Raw genomic sequence first — 17848 nt, 5'->3', positions numbered from 1 at the left:
AAAGCCTTCCTTTCTCAGCATTCCTTGATTTAGACTGTGCCAACTGGGTGCTCCAGAAGAAGGTTTCAGAAAGTAGAAATAAGGTATAGGTGCACTTTGGCTTCTGCTCCGTCTGCGTGCATCCCCCTGATGGGAGGTCTTGAGTGTTCTGTTGATGTGCTCCAGTGAGTAATCCTGAGATTATGGTTTTAGGCTAGGGTCAAGGGCACGCCATCTGTCTTCTCGGCACAATGTGGATCTAGGAAGCGGGGTGTTGGCTGTGAAACCAATAGTTGTAATGGCAGTGTTTTCCTGGTATCTCTGTTAGTTCTGGCCTGGAGTTGGTCCTTCTGGGTAGTTTCCCAATGCCCCATCTTCCTGACAGTGGTGGAGGCCATAAGTCTTATTTTGAACCCATTCTTTTCTCTTCTAAAGTAGTGTTTCTCAACCTTCAAGAATAATGTAAAATTAAAGTTAGAATGTCCCTGAGACTAAACATTTTAGTTACTGAAATGAGACTGTTCTTGTGACTGGAAGGGATAAGAGAAACTATGGGACTTCTCCAACTCTTTAGGTAAGAACAAGAAAGGGTAAGCACACAGTACAGGTTGACAGAGACAGTGGGAAGAAACATTTCATCCTTATATCCTGTTTAGTCCAGCTTTTCTCCTATATCAATTACATAAACAACAGAGTAATTTGTAGACCCAAAGAAACAAATCTAGTACTAAAACAATGTCATTACAGAGCAGATACCATAATTAGAAACACTAAGAGAATCAACATTGAAAGTTGAACTATTGACATAGAGGGATGACTACATATAATCATTGTGAATCCTGATGAGATTCAAACAAGAAGAATACTAACACGTTAAGAAGACTACAACAACAAACATATAAATAACTGATCTCTCTGAGGTGGATATGCCCCCAAAACAAAAACAAAACAAAACACAACAAAAAAGATGCATTCAAAGATATAACACAAAAGAATGTCTCTGACATGAAGAAAGAACTATATCTGCAGATCAATGAACACATGTTGATCCAGGAATATGCTCAGTGTTTCGGGTTTCTGGGCAGAAAAAGAAATCATGTACTGGAAGAAATCTGGCTGGCCTCAGACTTTCCCACAGTAACATCCAATGCCAGAAGACAGAAAGAATGTCTGTAGTGTTTTGACAGAGAGAGAGTACCACCCAAGGAATTGTTACCGGCCAAAGTCACACTTATTTCCAATGGTTACAGAGAGACATTACGAAACATAAAAGAAATTGGAGAAAGTTGAGTCTATAAGTTCTTGTTGGGAAAAAAAATATCTTGAAAACCAAAAAGCCAGCCAGTTGAGAGACCAATCAGACTAGGAATTCAGGAATTATAACATCAGGAATGATTGAAGTTCCAGAGGGTGGTACTGATTGGATTTCAATATAAACTTAATATCATCATAGATACAGAAGAGGAACTCGGTCAACATCCCTGCTACCCTTATCTTATGGTACAGTTTGTAAAAATGATGCCTTCCCTTCCTAACATTCCTTGATTTAGACTACCAACTGGATGCTTCAGAGGAAGGTTTCAGAAAGCAGAAATAAGGTATAGGGGCACTTTGGCTCCTGTTCCATCTGCATGCATCCCCCTGATGGGAAGCCTTGAGTTCTCTGTTGACCTGTTTCAGTGAGTAATCCTGAGATTATGGTTTAAGGCTAGGGTCAAGGGCATGCCATTTGTCATCTTGGCACAATGTGGATTTAGGAAGCAGGGTGTTGGCTGTGAAACCAATAATTGTAATGGCAGTGTTTTCCTGGTATCTCTGTTGGTTCTGGCCTGGAGTTGGCCCTTCCAGGTAGTTTCCCAATGCCCCGCCTTCCTGACAGTGGTGGAGGCCATAAGTCTCATTTTGAACCTATTCTTTTCTAAAGTAGTGTTTCATGTTTCAATAATGTTCAATAATGTTGATATTTTGGGTCAAATAATTCTATTCTGCAGGCTGTACTTTACACTGTGAAGTGATGAGCTTCTATCTATGAGGTGCCCATAGCACCTGTCCTCCTCCCCCACCCCCAGTTGTAACAACCCAGAATGTCTCCAGACATTTACAAATGTTCCCTGATCACCAAAATCACCTCCTGTTGGACCCACTCACCTAAAATCATGCATCCTGTTTGTTCCACAGCCCTTCTGATCCTCTTGTTCCATTCTATGTTTTGTAAGATTTGAGAAAAAAAAAAAAAAGGTTTCAAATAGTTCCACAGAGCAAGAATTTGGAGCAAGGCACATGGCATGGCTTCCTATCCCTGGAACAGTAGGGCTCTGTTTAGGGAGACTGAATTACTTTCTACCTGGGTATGTAGCATGAACAGTGGCTGGACACAGTATTACCCCAAATCCTCATTCTGTGATTCTTTGAGGAGTCTTCCATCCCCATCAATCTTGAGGTACAGGTCTTGGGATGTTAGAAAACCATCTAGCAGAAGCATATTCTAGGTAGGGAATTTATGTTGCCTTACCCTGATGTCTAGTACATTATTTTGTAAAGTTTATTTGTATTATTAGTAATACTCTAATAAGTACAGTTCTTATATTTTGATAAATTATAAGATGATTATCTCTTATTATAATTCCCTCTCTCTTTCCTCTATTGAATTTTGGGTAAGACTTTTTATAGCATCATTTTTCAAATTGTAAATTATAATACAGGTTCATTTCAGAAAATCTGAAAAAATAGAAATAATACAACAAGCACTACCTATAATCCAACTGGCCACAGGGGCTTATTTATGTTTTGTTGGATTTTCTTTAAATGTTTTCCTTTACATTATTTTTGTATGTGTGCATGCATACATTTGTGATCGTATGCTTTTCAAACAAAATTGCCATGTTAGCATGGATGATATGGTTTCCATCCTACTTACTCACATGGTTGTATTTTATGTAATATTCCACATAACATCATCATGGAAAATCATGAATTTTCTTCCCACCATTCTAAGTTTGTGCTTTTCAGAGCCAATCTTCATCTTGTTTGTGTCATTCACTTATTCAATAGGTATTTACCGAGTAGTTCCAATGTGGCAGATTCTGGCTTAGATACTGAGTGAGGATACAAAGCGAAGCAAGAAATGGTTCCTGCCCTCAAGGGGCTTTTCCATAGAAGATACATGAAGAAACAATGTCAGTGCCATTTGCATTGCTGCCACTGCCTCTGGAGCAGCTTCTTTGCAATTATTTAAAAATAGATATTGAGCTCCTCATTGCACAAAGGACTGATTTAAGTAGGAAGCTAGAATTCTCAGGCAGACATGCTGATACAGATACACATCTCTAAGTCAGTGAGCTGTTCACATCAATCAGAGGTTAAGGATGGTGCATTTTAGCAGAAGAAGGTGAGGATCAGTATCTAACTGAGGGGAGGAGAGCTGGGAAAGTGATTGAAGGCCCAGCTCCATCAGTTATTTGCCCAAACAAATCTCAGGGAAAGTTTGAAGCAAAAAAGTTGTAAGAGAAAAGGACCAACTAGTGGCACCAGCTGGTGGAATATTTTATGCAGAATGTTACCTGTTGCTTTAAATTTCAGTGTCTACAGTATTTCTTAAAAATAGAATAGTAACCCAGAAGGGAGGTGGGTGGGGGATGGGTGAAATAGGTGATGGGGATTAAGGAGTGCAGTTGTTGTGATGAGCACTAAGTGATGTATGGAAGTGTTGAATCACTATATTGTACACCTGAAACTAATATAACACCGTATGTTCACTATACTGGAATTAAAATGTAAAAAAATTTAAAAAACCCCAAAAAACAAAAAGATAGAAGAGTAACTAAAGTCATTTGCACCCGTGCCCCACTTTCAAGCAGCCACACCCTTCTGCCATCACAGACATGTTTGACTTGAACTCACCAGATGTATGGAAAGAGGGTTAAAAACCCCGAAAGTTAAGAAGACTTGAAATTTTCACTGCGATTCTCTATATCTAGGGTCTAATGAGCTAAACAATAATGCAGTTGGCTTTTGCTGCCATATAATCATGAAATTGTGCGGCTCAAAGCTACTTCAGAAAGAATCCCTGACCAGAGTCTTCTATCTGTGAGAGAGAACCATGCCTACTTCGTGTGGATCTGTGCAGTGATATGAGATCATCCAGGTTATGTGTCTCCTTGTATCTGCTCAGCCTACACGCACTCTCACTATAGGCGTCCGATGCTTGCTTAGCTTCCTGTTAGAATGGCCCCAGTGGAGGATCCTGTTGTTATGGCTCTAAAGTTATTATGAACTTCCCTCCTCTGGGGACAGAAACCAGATTACCATGTGAAAATCATTGTGCTCACTATGGTAGAAGCCATAGCAGTTCAAGACATAGCTCTGTACCCACAGAACTCTGGCTTTCCCAGTAGCCATCCAGAAGGTTCAGGGAAGATAATAACCCATAAACCAAAGGTACAGGAAAGATAATAGTCCATGGAGATGACTTTGGCCAATAAGTGATGGAAGAGGGAGAAAAGCCAGCAGATAAAGTGCTGCTACTCATCCCCTCAAGGGAGTGGGGCATAGCCTTTCAGCATGGCTTCTGAGTGACTGAGTGACTGTGGTGTGTTGGTGGGAGGCTGAGGCTGGCTTGGAACACTATACCCAGCCTTGCTTTCCCTCCCTCCCTGCTCCCTCTCCCACTTTTCCTCACTCTTTCCTAGAATTAAATAAGCCTCCATAAAGTATGGACACATTTTCAAAAAATATGTCCTGCCAATCATGATTGGGTAGTTACAGATAACTCTTACTTTTGAACTTCATTTAATTTCACAGACATAAACAAGAAATTTGTAGATCATCTCCCTGAGCATTATTGCAAAAACAACAGATTTCACCTCCAACTAGCAGTGATACTGTAGCAGAATTTAGTGGCAGCAATTTTCATGTAAGGTCACTGTGCCAGTGGGGTGGGAAAGGAAGATTTCAAGACCAACCATCTGTGGTTGGAGCCTCTTAGAGAACTGTATTATATAGGATGTTAGTGTTAGGTCAGTGGGCATCACTGTTGGGGGAAAAACGTAAATGTTATCGTGAGAGAGCTCAATACACCAAAACATAAATTCTCTGATGGAAATGGGCTTTGTGCATTCCCAGTCCTTAACATCTGACACTGCAAAATATATCACTGGAAAAAAGAAGAAGAAGAAAAGAAAAGAAGAAGAAGAAGGAGGAGGAGGAGGAGGGGGAGGGGGAGGAGGAGGAGGAGGAGAAAGAAGAAGAAAAGAAGAAGAGGAAGAAAAGAACAATGCATCATACTGGGGCATACCACCTTCCAAGCAGCCACCAGGATATTTCTATCAAAGTCTAACATTTACCTGTTCAACCACATTAGAGGGAAAACTCCTCAGGCATAAATTCATCATATATGCTTGATACTCAATGTGATGTTTTCCCATTAAAATAAGGTCCCTAAAGCAAAAACTAACAATGTACTAGATGAAGTAAATTGAGGATATTGGCTGCCGAGAAATCTTTGAAAGACTATCTGAGGTATGTAATATCAGTATAACCATATTGCCAATTTCACTCCTGTCGAATAACTTAAAATGCCTTTCAGAAGCAGTAAGTTAAATTCCTAAATCTTATCCCCTGTAGATTTAGGAAGCAAACCAGTGCTCCCACATCCAGGCTACTGCTCTATCTGTTGGGGCAGTATTTTCAGCACCAATAAAAAAATGTTCTTATTCCCTGATATAGTCCCAGCCCCCAGATTACTTTGCTGCAAACTTTTCTTTGGCAGCTTATTTCCTTTGAGTAGTTGCTTATTATAAAAACCAAAGGGAAATAAAAAATATATAAATTTTTTAAACTACCCCTTTTCAACTCCCTCATTATGGCCCACTCAGTTTTTAGAAGCATGTACATTAGTGGAGTGTTTGCAGTGTTCATGACTTGAACTTCTAATTTATGTGCTCTTAAATGTACACTAATCATCAGCACACTATTAATATTGTACTCTGAGGATTTTCCCTCCAACTACTATTCCAGGCAAAAGGAATATTCTTAAAAACAATATTTATTGACTTCCATAAACAGGCAGGTCAGGTTGGAACATGGGCCACTGGCATTGATGTGTGGATGGAAGTATTATTAGAAGTTATTTACTACATAAAATGCCAACCTTGCCAATTTCTAAACGTTAATGGCCTTATGGTGAAAAAGAAAGGTTTATGCGCTCCACTGAGGGATTTCAGAATTTTAATCTTGGCATGGGAATGGCTTGATTGTCCAATAAGTCATTTTTACTTCTCTCTTAATTATATATGTTTATGAACTTTTATAAATTTGAAAGCAAAACTTTCTGTAATGTTGAATATAATAATTGAGTCTAAAAGATTGAATTTAATATGCTGGGTTTACTGATTTCGGGGTAGGACAGATTTCTCTGTTGATCCTGGGGGAAAAATGAACCAAAATAAATTTTAAATGGATTATGCGGATTTGTCTAAGCAAATCCAGAATGTTCAGCTGCATTTATAGGAAATTCTAATTGACTCACTATAACTTGAATGTATCATCTTCAGCAAATTAGAAAGAGTTGCCCTGGGCCCAGCTTATTCTAAAAGACTTTGCCAAAATGTCCATAAAAGTTCTAGTTCATTACTTAATTTTTTTATTTATTGTATGTGAAACTACTTTTAAAAATGTTCAACTCAAAATACATCCCATCTTTAGATAATATGCCTTAGATGTATTTTACCTTAATTGTTGGCATATTAATTCCAATATTTCAGGAGGCCAGCCTTAAAGTCTTTAAGATATGGTTTAAACTTGCTTAAATTATTCATGAGATGCTACTATAGTTAATAATATGTTATATGCATATTATCTGTATGGATGATAATCAATTCAAAATCATTACCTAAACACTTGTTTGATAATAGAAAAGCTATATGCTTTCCTTATCACAACTTACTTATGGTTTTAGGAGATTTATGGAAGTATATTACCATCACAAAGTTGAATTTGGGGAATGTGTAGAAATTCCTGTGACTATGCATAATATTCCATTTGTAATTTTCATTTACCTCTTTGAGAAACACCTTTTCAGCAATGATTAAGTTGTAAGCTAGTAAAAATGCTGAAATAGTTTCGTAATTATAGAAGATAACTAACCACCCACTAGTACAAAGAAATGGAGAATAGACAAAAATTACTCATATTAGTATCATCAAAGATAATCATTGCAACTTTGGTATATCTATTTTTAGTCTTTTATCTATAAAGACCCTGTTTTTGTTTTTAATAGTACTATATTCAAATATATAATGAAATTCTATTCTATGTTATACTAATGTTACAGATGTTTTCCTATGTAATATCAATTCCATAATGGTAGCATGAATATGAAATTCTTTCTCCAGAAAAGTTTAAAATGACTCATATATAGAATTTTCTATCTGTATATCTTCTTCAGTAAAATTTTTTTTATGTCTTTTGCCCATTTTCTAATTGATTATTTGTTAAGGTTATCTATATATTCTAGATATGAGCCCATTGGGAAAATGCAAATAAAACCACGAGATAGCCCTGCACACCAATTAGCATGGCTAAAATAAAGAATGGTACCAATACCTAATGTTGGTAAGAATGAAAAACTGGATCACTCATGCTGATGGGAATGAGAAATGGTATAGTCACTAGAAAACAGTTTGGTAATGTCTTTTAAAACTAATATGCAATTTAAAAAAACTAATAGGCAATTACCATATGACCTAGCAATTATACTCTTTGGCATTTCTCCCAGATACATGAAAACTTATATTCTTACACACACACACACACACACACACACACACATGCATACACACATGCACACAAACCAAACAAGTTATACACAAATGTTCACAGTAGCTTGATTCATAATAGCTGTAAACATTCCAGATGTCCTGCCCCAAGTGACTGACTAAACAAACTGGGTGCGTATTTATTCCAATGAATACTACTCCACAATAAGAAGGAAATAACTGTTGATAAATGCTGCAAACTGGATGAATCTCTGGGAAATTATGCTAAGTGGAAAGAAAGTCAATCCCAGAAGACTACATATTGTATGATTCCATCCATGTAACATTTTGAAATAAAAGTGTTCTGGAAATGGAGTAGATTAGGGGTTGCCAGGGGTTAAGAAGGGATGAGGACGAATTCAGCTACATAGTTATCAAACCATTCAGAACACCTACAAACTCAACAGGAGATCGAAGAAAAGAATAGCAACCACTTTCTGGAAGTGTACATTTTTCTGGGGTCGTTGTTACCCTTTTAGCATTTTTTTAGCATTTTGCTCTCTCATTCATCTATTTTCCTCTGGACAAAATGACAAGATGGAAAAAGTCACCTCAAAAAAAAGAACAAGAGGCAGTACTGACTGTCAGGGACCTAATCAATACAGACATTAGTAAGATGTTGGAACTAGAATTCAGAATGATGATTATAGAGATACTAGCTGGCTTGAAAAAAGTACAGAAGATACTAGAGAATCCCTTTCTGGAGAAATAAAAGAACTAAAATCTAACCAAGTCGAAATCAAAAAGGCTATTAATGAGGTGCAATAAAAAATGGAGGCTCTAGGGCGCCTGGGTGGCTCAGATGGTTAAGCGTCTGCCTTCGGCTCAGGTCATGATCCCAGGGTCCTGGGATCGAGTCCCGCATCGGGCTCCCTGCTCCTTGGGAGCCTGTTTCTCCCTCTGCTTCTCTCTCTCTCTCTGTCTCTCATGAATAAATAAATAAAATCTTTAAAAAAAAAAAAATCTGTAAAAAAAATGGAGGCTCTAACTGCTAGGATAAATGAGGCAGAAGAGTGAATCAGTGATATAGAAGACCAAATGATGGAGAATAAAGAAGCTGAGAAAAAAAGAGAGATAAACAACTACTGGATCACGAGGGGAGAATTCCAGAGATAAGTGATACCATAAAGTGAAACAACATTAGAATAGTTGGGATCCCAGAAGAAGGAAGAGAGAGAGGGGTAGAAGGTATATTGGAGCAAATTATAGCAGAGAACTTCCCTAATTTGGGGAAGGAAACAGGCATCAAAATCCAGGAGGCACAGAGAACCCCCCTCAAAATCAATATAAATAGGTCAACACCCCGACATCTAATAGTAAAACTCACAAGTCTCAGAGACAAAGAGAAAATCCTGAAAGCACCTCGGGACAAGAGGTCTATAACCTACAATAGCAGAAACATTAGATAGGCAGCAGACCTATCCACAGAGACCTGGCAGGCCAGAAAGAACTGGCATGATATATTCAGAGCACTAAATGAGAAACATATGCAGCGAAAAATACTATATCCAGCTAGGCTGTCATTGAAAATAGAAAGAGAGATAAAAAGCTTCCAGGACAAACAAAAACTAAAAGAATTTGCAAACACAAAACCAGCCCTACAAGAAATATTGAAAGGGGTCCTCTAAGCAAAGAGAGATCCTAAAAGTAACATAGACCAGAAAGGAACACAGAGAATATACAGTAACAGTCACCTTACAGGCAATACAATGGCACTAAATTCCTATCTTTCAATAGTTACCCTGAATGTAAATGGACTAAATGCCCCAATCAAAAGACACAGGCTATCAGATTGGATAAAAAAACAAAACAAAACAAAACAAAAAAACAAGACCCATTGATATGCTGTCTGCAAGAGACTCACTTTAGTTGCAAAGACACCTCCAGATTTAAATTGAGGGGGTGGAAAACTATTTACCATGTTAATGGACATCAAAAGAAAACTGCAGTGGCAATCCTTATATCAGAAAAATTAGATTTTAAACCAAAGACTATAATAAGAGATGAGGAAGGACACTACATCATACTTAAAGGGTCTATCCAACAAGAAGATCTAACAATTTTAAATATCTATGCCTCTAACATGGGAGCAGCCAATTATATAAGCCAGTTAATAACAAAATCAAAGAAATACATAGGGGACTTTAGCACACCCCTCATTCAAATGGACAGATCATCTAAACAAAAGACCAACAAGGAAATGAAGGCTTTAAATGACACACTGGACCAAATGGACTTCACAGATCTATTCAGAACATTCCATCCCAAAGCAACAGAATACACATTCTTCTCTAGTGCACATGGAACATTCTCCAGAATAGATCACATCCTGGGTCACAGATCAGGTCTCAACCAGTACCAAAAGATTGGGATCATTCCCTGAATATTTTCAGACCACAATGCTTTGAAAGTAGAACTCAATCACAAGAGGAAAGTCAAAAAGAACTCAAATACATGGAGGCTAAAGAACATCCTACTAAAGAATGAATGGGTCAACCAGGAAATTAAAGAAGAATTAAAAAAATTCATGGAAACCAATGAAAATGAAAACACAACTGTTCAAAATCTTTGGGATGCAGCAAAGGTGGTCCTAAGAGGAAAGAATATAGCAATCCAAGCCTTTCCCAAGAAACAAGAAAGGTCTCAAGTACACAACCTAACCCTATACCTAAAGGAGCTGGAGAAAGAACAGCAAATAAAGCCTAAACCCAGCAGGAGAAGAGAAATAATAAAGATCAGAGCAGAAATCCATGAAATAGAAACCAAAAGAACAGTAGAACAGATCAATGAAACTAGGAGCTGGTTCTTTGAAAGAATTAACAAGATTGATAAACCCCTGGCCAGACTTATCAAAAAGAAAAGACAAATGACCCAAATAAATAAAATCATGAATGAAAAGGAGAGATCACAATCAATACCAAAGAAATGCAAACAATTATAAGAACATATTATGAGCAACTCTATGACAGCAAATTAGATAATCTGGAAGAAATGAATGCATTCCTAGAAATGTTTGAACTACTAAAACTGAACTGGGAAGAAACAGAAAACCTGAACAGACCCATAACCACTAAGGAAATTGAAGCAGTCATCAAAAATCTCCCAAAACACAAGAGACCAGGGCCAGATGGCTTCCCAGAGGAATTCTACCAAACATTTAAAGAAGAATTAATACCTATTCTTCTGAAGCTGTTTCAAAGAATAGAAATGGAAGGAAAACTTCCAAACTCATTTTATGAGGCCAGCATTACCCTGATCCCAAAACCAGACAAAGACCCCATCAAAAAGGAGAATTACAGACCAATATCCCTGATCAATATGGATGCAAAAATTCTCACAAAAATACTAGCCAATAGGATCCAACAGTACATTAAAAGGATTATTTCACCATGACCAAGTGGGATTTATTCCTGGGCTGCAAGGTTGGTTCAACATCTGCATATCAATCAATGTGATATAATACATTAATAAAAGAAAGAACAAGAAACATATGATCCTCTCAAGAGATGCAGAAAAAGCATTTGACAAAGTACAGCATCCTTTCTTGATTAAAACTCTTCACAGTTTAAGGATAGAGGATACATACCTCAATATCATAAAAGCCATCTATGAAAAACCCATACTCAATGGGGAAAAACTGAGAGCTTTTCCCCTAAGGTCAGGAACACAGCAGGGATGTCCACTATCACCACTGTTGTTCAACATAGTACAAGACGTCCTAGCCTCAGCAATCAGAAAACAAAAAGAAATAAAAGGCATCCAAATTAGCAAAAAAGAAGTGAAACTCTCACTTTTTGCATATGAGATGATACTTTATGTGGAAAACCCGAAGACTCCACCCCAAAACTGCTAGAATGCATACAGGAATGCAGTAAAGTGGTAGGGTATAAAATCAATGCACAGAAATCAGTGGCATTCCTATACACCAACAACAAAACAGAAGAAAGAGAAATGAAGGAGCCGATCCCATTTACAATTGCACCCAAAACCATAAGATACCTAGGAATAAATCTAACCAAAGAGGCAAAGGAGCTGTATTCAGAAAACTATAGAACACTCATGAAAGAAATTGAGGAAGACACAAAGAAATGGAAAAACGTTCCATGCTCATGGATTGGAAGAACAAATACTGTGAAAATGTCTATACTACCTAGAGCAATCTACACATTTAATGCAATGCCTATCAAAATACCATCAACTTTTTTCAAAGAAATGGAACAAATCATCCTAAAATTTGTATGGAACCGGGAAAGACCCGAATAGCCAGAGGAATGTTGAACAAGAAAAGCAAAGCCAGTGGCATCACAATTCCGGACTTTAAGCTCTATTACAAAGCTGTCATCAAGACAGTATGGTACTGGCACAAAAACAGACACATAGATCAATGGAACAGAATAGAGAGCCCAGAAATGGACCCTCAACTCTATGGTCAACTAATCTTCGACAAAGCAGAAAAGAAATGTCCAATGGGAAAAAGACAGTCTCTTCAACAAATGGTGTTGGGAAAATTGGACAGCCACACGCAGAAGAATGAACCTGGACCATTTCCTTACACCACACACAAAAATAGACTCCAAATGGATGGAAGACCTAAATGTGAGACAGGAATCCATCAAAATCCTAAAGGAGAACACAGGCAGCAACCTCTTCGACCTCAGCCGCAGCAACTTCTTCCTAGAAACATCGCCAAAGGCAAGGGAAGCAAGGGCAAAAATGAACTAGTGGGACTTCATCAAGATAAATAGCCTTTTCACAGCAAGGGAAAGTCAACAAAACCAAAAGACAATGGACAGAATGGGAGAAGATATTTACAAATGACATATCAGATAAAGGGCTAGTACCCAAAATCTATAAAGAAGTTATCCAACTCAACACCCAAAGAACAAATAATCCAATCAAGAAATGGGCAGAAGACATGAACGGATGTTTCTGCAAAGAAGACATCCAAATGGCCAACAGACACATGAAAAAGTCCTCAACATCACACGGCATCAGGGAAATCCAAATCAAAACCTCAATGAGATACCACCTCAGACCAGTCAGAATGGCTAAAATTAACGAGTCAGGAAATGACACATGTTGGCAAGGACGTGGAAAAAGGAGAACCCTCCTACCCTGTTGGTGGGAATGCAAGTGGGTGCAGCCACTCTGGAGAACAGTACGGAGGTTCCTCAAAAAGCTGAAAATAGAGCTACCCTATGACACAGCAATTGCACTACTGCGTATTTAACCCAAAGATACAAATGCAGTGATCCTAAGGTGCACATGCACCCCAATGTTTATAGCAGCAATGTCCACAATAGCCAAACTATGAAAAGAACGTAGATGTCCATCAACAGATGAATGGATAAAGAAGATGTGGTATATATTTATACAATGGACTATTATGCAGTCATCAAAAAAAAAAAAAACAAAAAATGAAATCTTGCCATTTGCAACTACTTGGATGGAACTGGAGGGTATTATGCTAAGCAAAAAAAATCAATCAGAGAAAGGTAAGTATCATATGATCTCACTGATATGAGGAATTTGTGAAACAAGACAGAGGCTCATAGGGGAAGGGAGGGAAAAAATGAAACAAGATGAAACTGGAGAGGGAGACAAACCATAAGAGACTCTTAATCTCAGGAAACAAACTGAGGGTTGCTGTAGTGGAGGGGGTTGGGAGGGATGGGGTGGCTGGGTGATGGACACTGGGGAGGGTAGGCACTGTGGTGAGCGCTGTGAATTGTGTAAGACTGATGAATCACAGACTGTACCCCTGAAACAAATAATACATTATGTGTTAATAAAAAAAAATAAATAAAACAAAATAAAGTACACCAGTTTAAGTTTGGGGAAAAAAAAAGAAGGGATGGGGGCAGGAGAAAGGTAAATGTGCTCACAGAAGGGCAAACCAAGAAATCCTTCTGATGGAACCACTGAGTGTCTTGACTGTGGTGGTGAATACACAAACCTATAATATTTTATAGAATAAAATATATATGTACACAAACAAAGAAAACTGAGGAAATATGTATAAGATCAGTGTCTTGTATCAGTGTCAATATATTGATTATGATATTGTATTGTAGTTTTCCAAAATGTTACCATTGAGGGAAATTGAGTAAAGCATATATGCGATCTCTCTTTATTATTCCTTGCAACTTCATATTAATTACAATTATCTTAACAAAAACTACCCCCACCTCCCTTACCAGTTGGAAGGAGCAGATGATAGAGTTCAGAACACAGAAAAGTTTGACCTTTACAGAAAAAATTCTGGAAGTGAAAGAGCTGTAGAGGTACTGAAGTCCAAAATCTGAGTATAAACTCTCACCAAATCCCTAGCTGAACACAAAACTACATATGCTTGGAATAAGGGAGACCAGGATGAATTGAAATAGAAACTAGAGGGTCAGCTACTGTTGCAGTTCAGAACTGCTGCTGGTGAGGTTTTGAGTTGCGGCAATTTTGACCAAGGGCATTTTCCAAATCACACACAACTCAAGGGGCAGAGAGTAGAATCCTTCCTGATCTTAGACATCAGAGGTATGAAGTTTAGTTTGGAAAAACAGTTGGATATTTAGAAGAAAGCCCCCAGAAAAAGAGAACCACAGAGAGAATGAACCCTAAAATCTGAATGTAAAGTATTACCCAAATCTTTGGCTGACAGCTAAAGTAGGCAGGCACAGGGGACTTCCAGGGGTCAAGCCAAACAAGCAGCATCTGGAAGTCAAAGAAGATAGCAGGGAGAACTCTTTTTTTTTTTTTTTAAGATTTTATTTATTTATTTGAGAGAGAGACAGAGATAGCGAGAAGAGAGCATGACCAGGGAGGAGAGAGAGAAGCAGGCTCCTGCTGAGCAGGGAGCCCGACGGACTCAATCCCAGGACCCTGGGATCATGACCTGAGCCGAAGGCAGACGCTTAACCGACTGAGCCACCCAGGCGCCCCGCAGGGAGAACTATTTCACAGTTTGATTCTAAGAAAGTAAATGACCCACTAGAACAACAACAACAAAAAACAAATCAGTAATCTTCAGTGTATCCCAGAGACACCACAAGGTGTAATCTACAACACATAGCTTCAAAACAAAAATTAACTTGTAGTTTTAAACAACATGTAGTTTTGAACCAAAATGCTTCTTTGCCTGACTACGAATGACAGTCAGTAGAAACTAACACTGAGTAAGCCCTGATGATGTACTGAGCAAAGGTTTCAAAGAGGTAATTTTAAATACATTCAGATAATTAAAGGAAAATATATTAATGAGTAAACAGACAGGAGATCTCTTAACAGAGAAGTGTATGCTATAAGAAAAAAATCAAAGGGAAATTCTAAAATTATAAAGTACAAGCCTGGATGTGAACATATCATTATATGAGCAAAAACAAAATTAGAAATAGCGGATGAAAATCAGTGAAATTAAAATTAGATCAGTGGAAATTACCCAATATGAACAAAATGGAGAAAAATATTTAGTAAAAATGAACATAATTCCCAAGAACTATGGAGCCGTATCAAGCACTCTAATATGTGTGCAAATGGGGTACCACAGGGCAGGGAGAGAACGTGATAGAAAAAAATATTTGAAAAAATAATGGTCAAATCTTCTGAAATCTGTAAAGAAAACCCATTAACTTAGAGGTCCAAGAAGCTCAAATAAGATAAACAAACACACACACACACACAGAGCAGTCCATTCTCAGTATACCACAATGAAACACCTGAAAACCAAGGATATAGAGAAGCTCTTGAAAGCAGCAAGAGAAAAAAGACACATTATATGCAGTGAGCCAACGTTATGATCAACAACTGACATTGGCAGAACTGATGCAGGCCAGAAGACACTGGAGTTATATATTCTTACTCCTGAATAGTTAAAGCAAAACTGAAAACTGGCAGCCAAGAAATCTATAGCTAGTGCAAGTATTATGCAAATATAAACATGAAATGGAATTCCTTGCAAAAACTTAGAAAATGCATTGCTAGGATACTGGCACTATAAGAAATACTAAAGGAACTTCTTTAGACTAAAGGAAATGACACCAGACAATAACATGGATTTTCAGAAAGAAATAAGCACTGGAAAAGATACATATGTAGTGGAATATAAACTATTATACAAGTAACTTTTTTCTCTTCTTAATTTTTTTAAAAAGGCAGTGTAGAGTATAAGTTATGCTGGTGTAACTTATATGAAAACAATAGCATGAAAGAGTAAATGGAATTATACTGTTTCAAGACTCTGATATTCTAATCAAAGTAATAATTCAATATTAAATATAATAGTCTTGAGTTAACAATGCATGTTGTTATTCCCAAGTGCCTAATAAAAATAAATACAGAGAAACATAGTTAAAAGGTAACAGAGATGGGGGCTCCTGGGTGGCTCAGTCGGTTAAGTGTCTGCCTTCGGCTCAGGTCATGATCCCAGGGTCCTGGGATCGAGCCCCGCATCGGGCTCCCTGCTCAGTGGGAAGCCTGCTTCTCCCTCTCCCTCTGCCTGCCGCTCCCCCTGCTTGTATTCCCTCTCTCGCTGTGTCTCTCTCTGTCAAATAAATAAATAAATAAAATCTTTAAAAAAAAAAAAATGGTAACAGAGAATGAAATGACATACTAAAATATTTCCACAAAACCAAAGAGGACTGGAGAGGAAGAAGAGAGGAACAAAAAGCAGATGAGACAAATAGGACATAAGGAGCACAATGGCAGACTGAAGTCCTGTTATATAATAATCACAATAAATATAAGTAGATTAGCTATTCTAATTAAAAGGCAAAGCTTGTTTGATTGGATTTAAAAAAAGATCCAACTATGTGCTGTCAATAAGAGATGTACTTTAAATACAGAGACACAAATTGGAAGTAAAAGGATGGAAAATGATGCAATATTCAAATAGTAAGCACAAGAGGAATAGTAAGCACAAAAGGAAACATAAATATATATTTATATATATTAGATGTTTATAAGACAAGGAGTAGTAGTAGAGACAGTGATATTTAATCAAAAAAGATCAATGCAACAGGAAGATGAAACAGTTATAGAAGTCTATGTACCTAATGAAATAGCTTCACAATACACAAAGCAAAAAATGACAGAACTGAAAAAAATAGACAATTTAATAGTTATTAGCAAGTATATTTAGAAGCTCCAATACTCTTCTCTCAGTAATTGACAGGACAAATAGAACATCAGTAAGGATATAAAAGACTTGAACGATATGAGCCAATTTGACCAAACTGATATTTTTAAAAAAAGACTATCCTGTGACAGCAGAATATACATTCTTTTCATGAACACATGAAACATTGACCAAGACACACCAAATGCAGGGCCATAAAAGAAGTCTCAATAAGTACAAAAATATTGAAATCATACATAGGATGTTCTCTAACTATAATAGAATAGACAGAAAAGAACAAATACTATATGATTCCTCTTATAAGTGATATCTAGAGTAGTGAAATTCATAGGGACAGAGAGTAGTAGAATGGTGGTGTTCAGGGTCTGGGGGGAAAGGAAGAATGAAGAGGTATTGATCAATGGTACAGAGTATCAGTTTGGGGAGATAAAAAAGTCCTAGAGATGAATGAGAGTAATAGTTGCACAGCATGTGAATGTATTTAATGTTACTGAACTGTACATTTAAAAATGGTTAAAATGGCAAAATTTGTTATGTATTATTTACCACAGTTAAAAAATAAATTATAGGAGTGCCTGGGTGGCTCAGTCGGTTAAGTGTCTGCCTTCAGCTCAGGTCATGATCTCAGGGTCCTGGGATGGAGCCCTGTGTCAGGCTTCCTGCTCAGCGGGGAGTCTGCTTCTCTCTCTCTCTCTCTCTCTAATAAGTAAATAAAATCTTTAAAAAAATTATAAGAAGAAATGGAAATCATTTTGAATGTAATAAAAATGAAAATAAATCATATTCAATTTTGTGGAATGTAGCTGAAACAATGCTCAGCAGATTTAAGTGCTTATATTTAAAAGAAGAAACATGTCAACTCAAGCTCTAAACTTGCACCATAGGAAACTAGCAAAAAAGAACAAATTAAATTCAGTAAGAAGTGATT

This window comes from Halichoerus grypus, chromosome 1 (genome assembly GCF_964656455.1).
Source record: "Halichoerus grypus chromosome 1, mHalGry1.hap1.1, whole genome shotgun sequence".
Classification (NCBI taxonomy): Eukaryota; Metazoa; Chordata; class Mammalia; order Carnivora; family Phocidae; genus Halichoerus; species Halichoerus grypus.
This window is presented reverse-complemented; position numbering follows the sequence as displayed.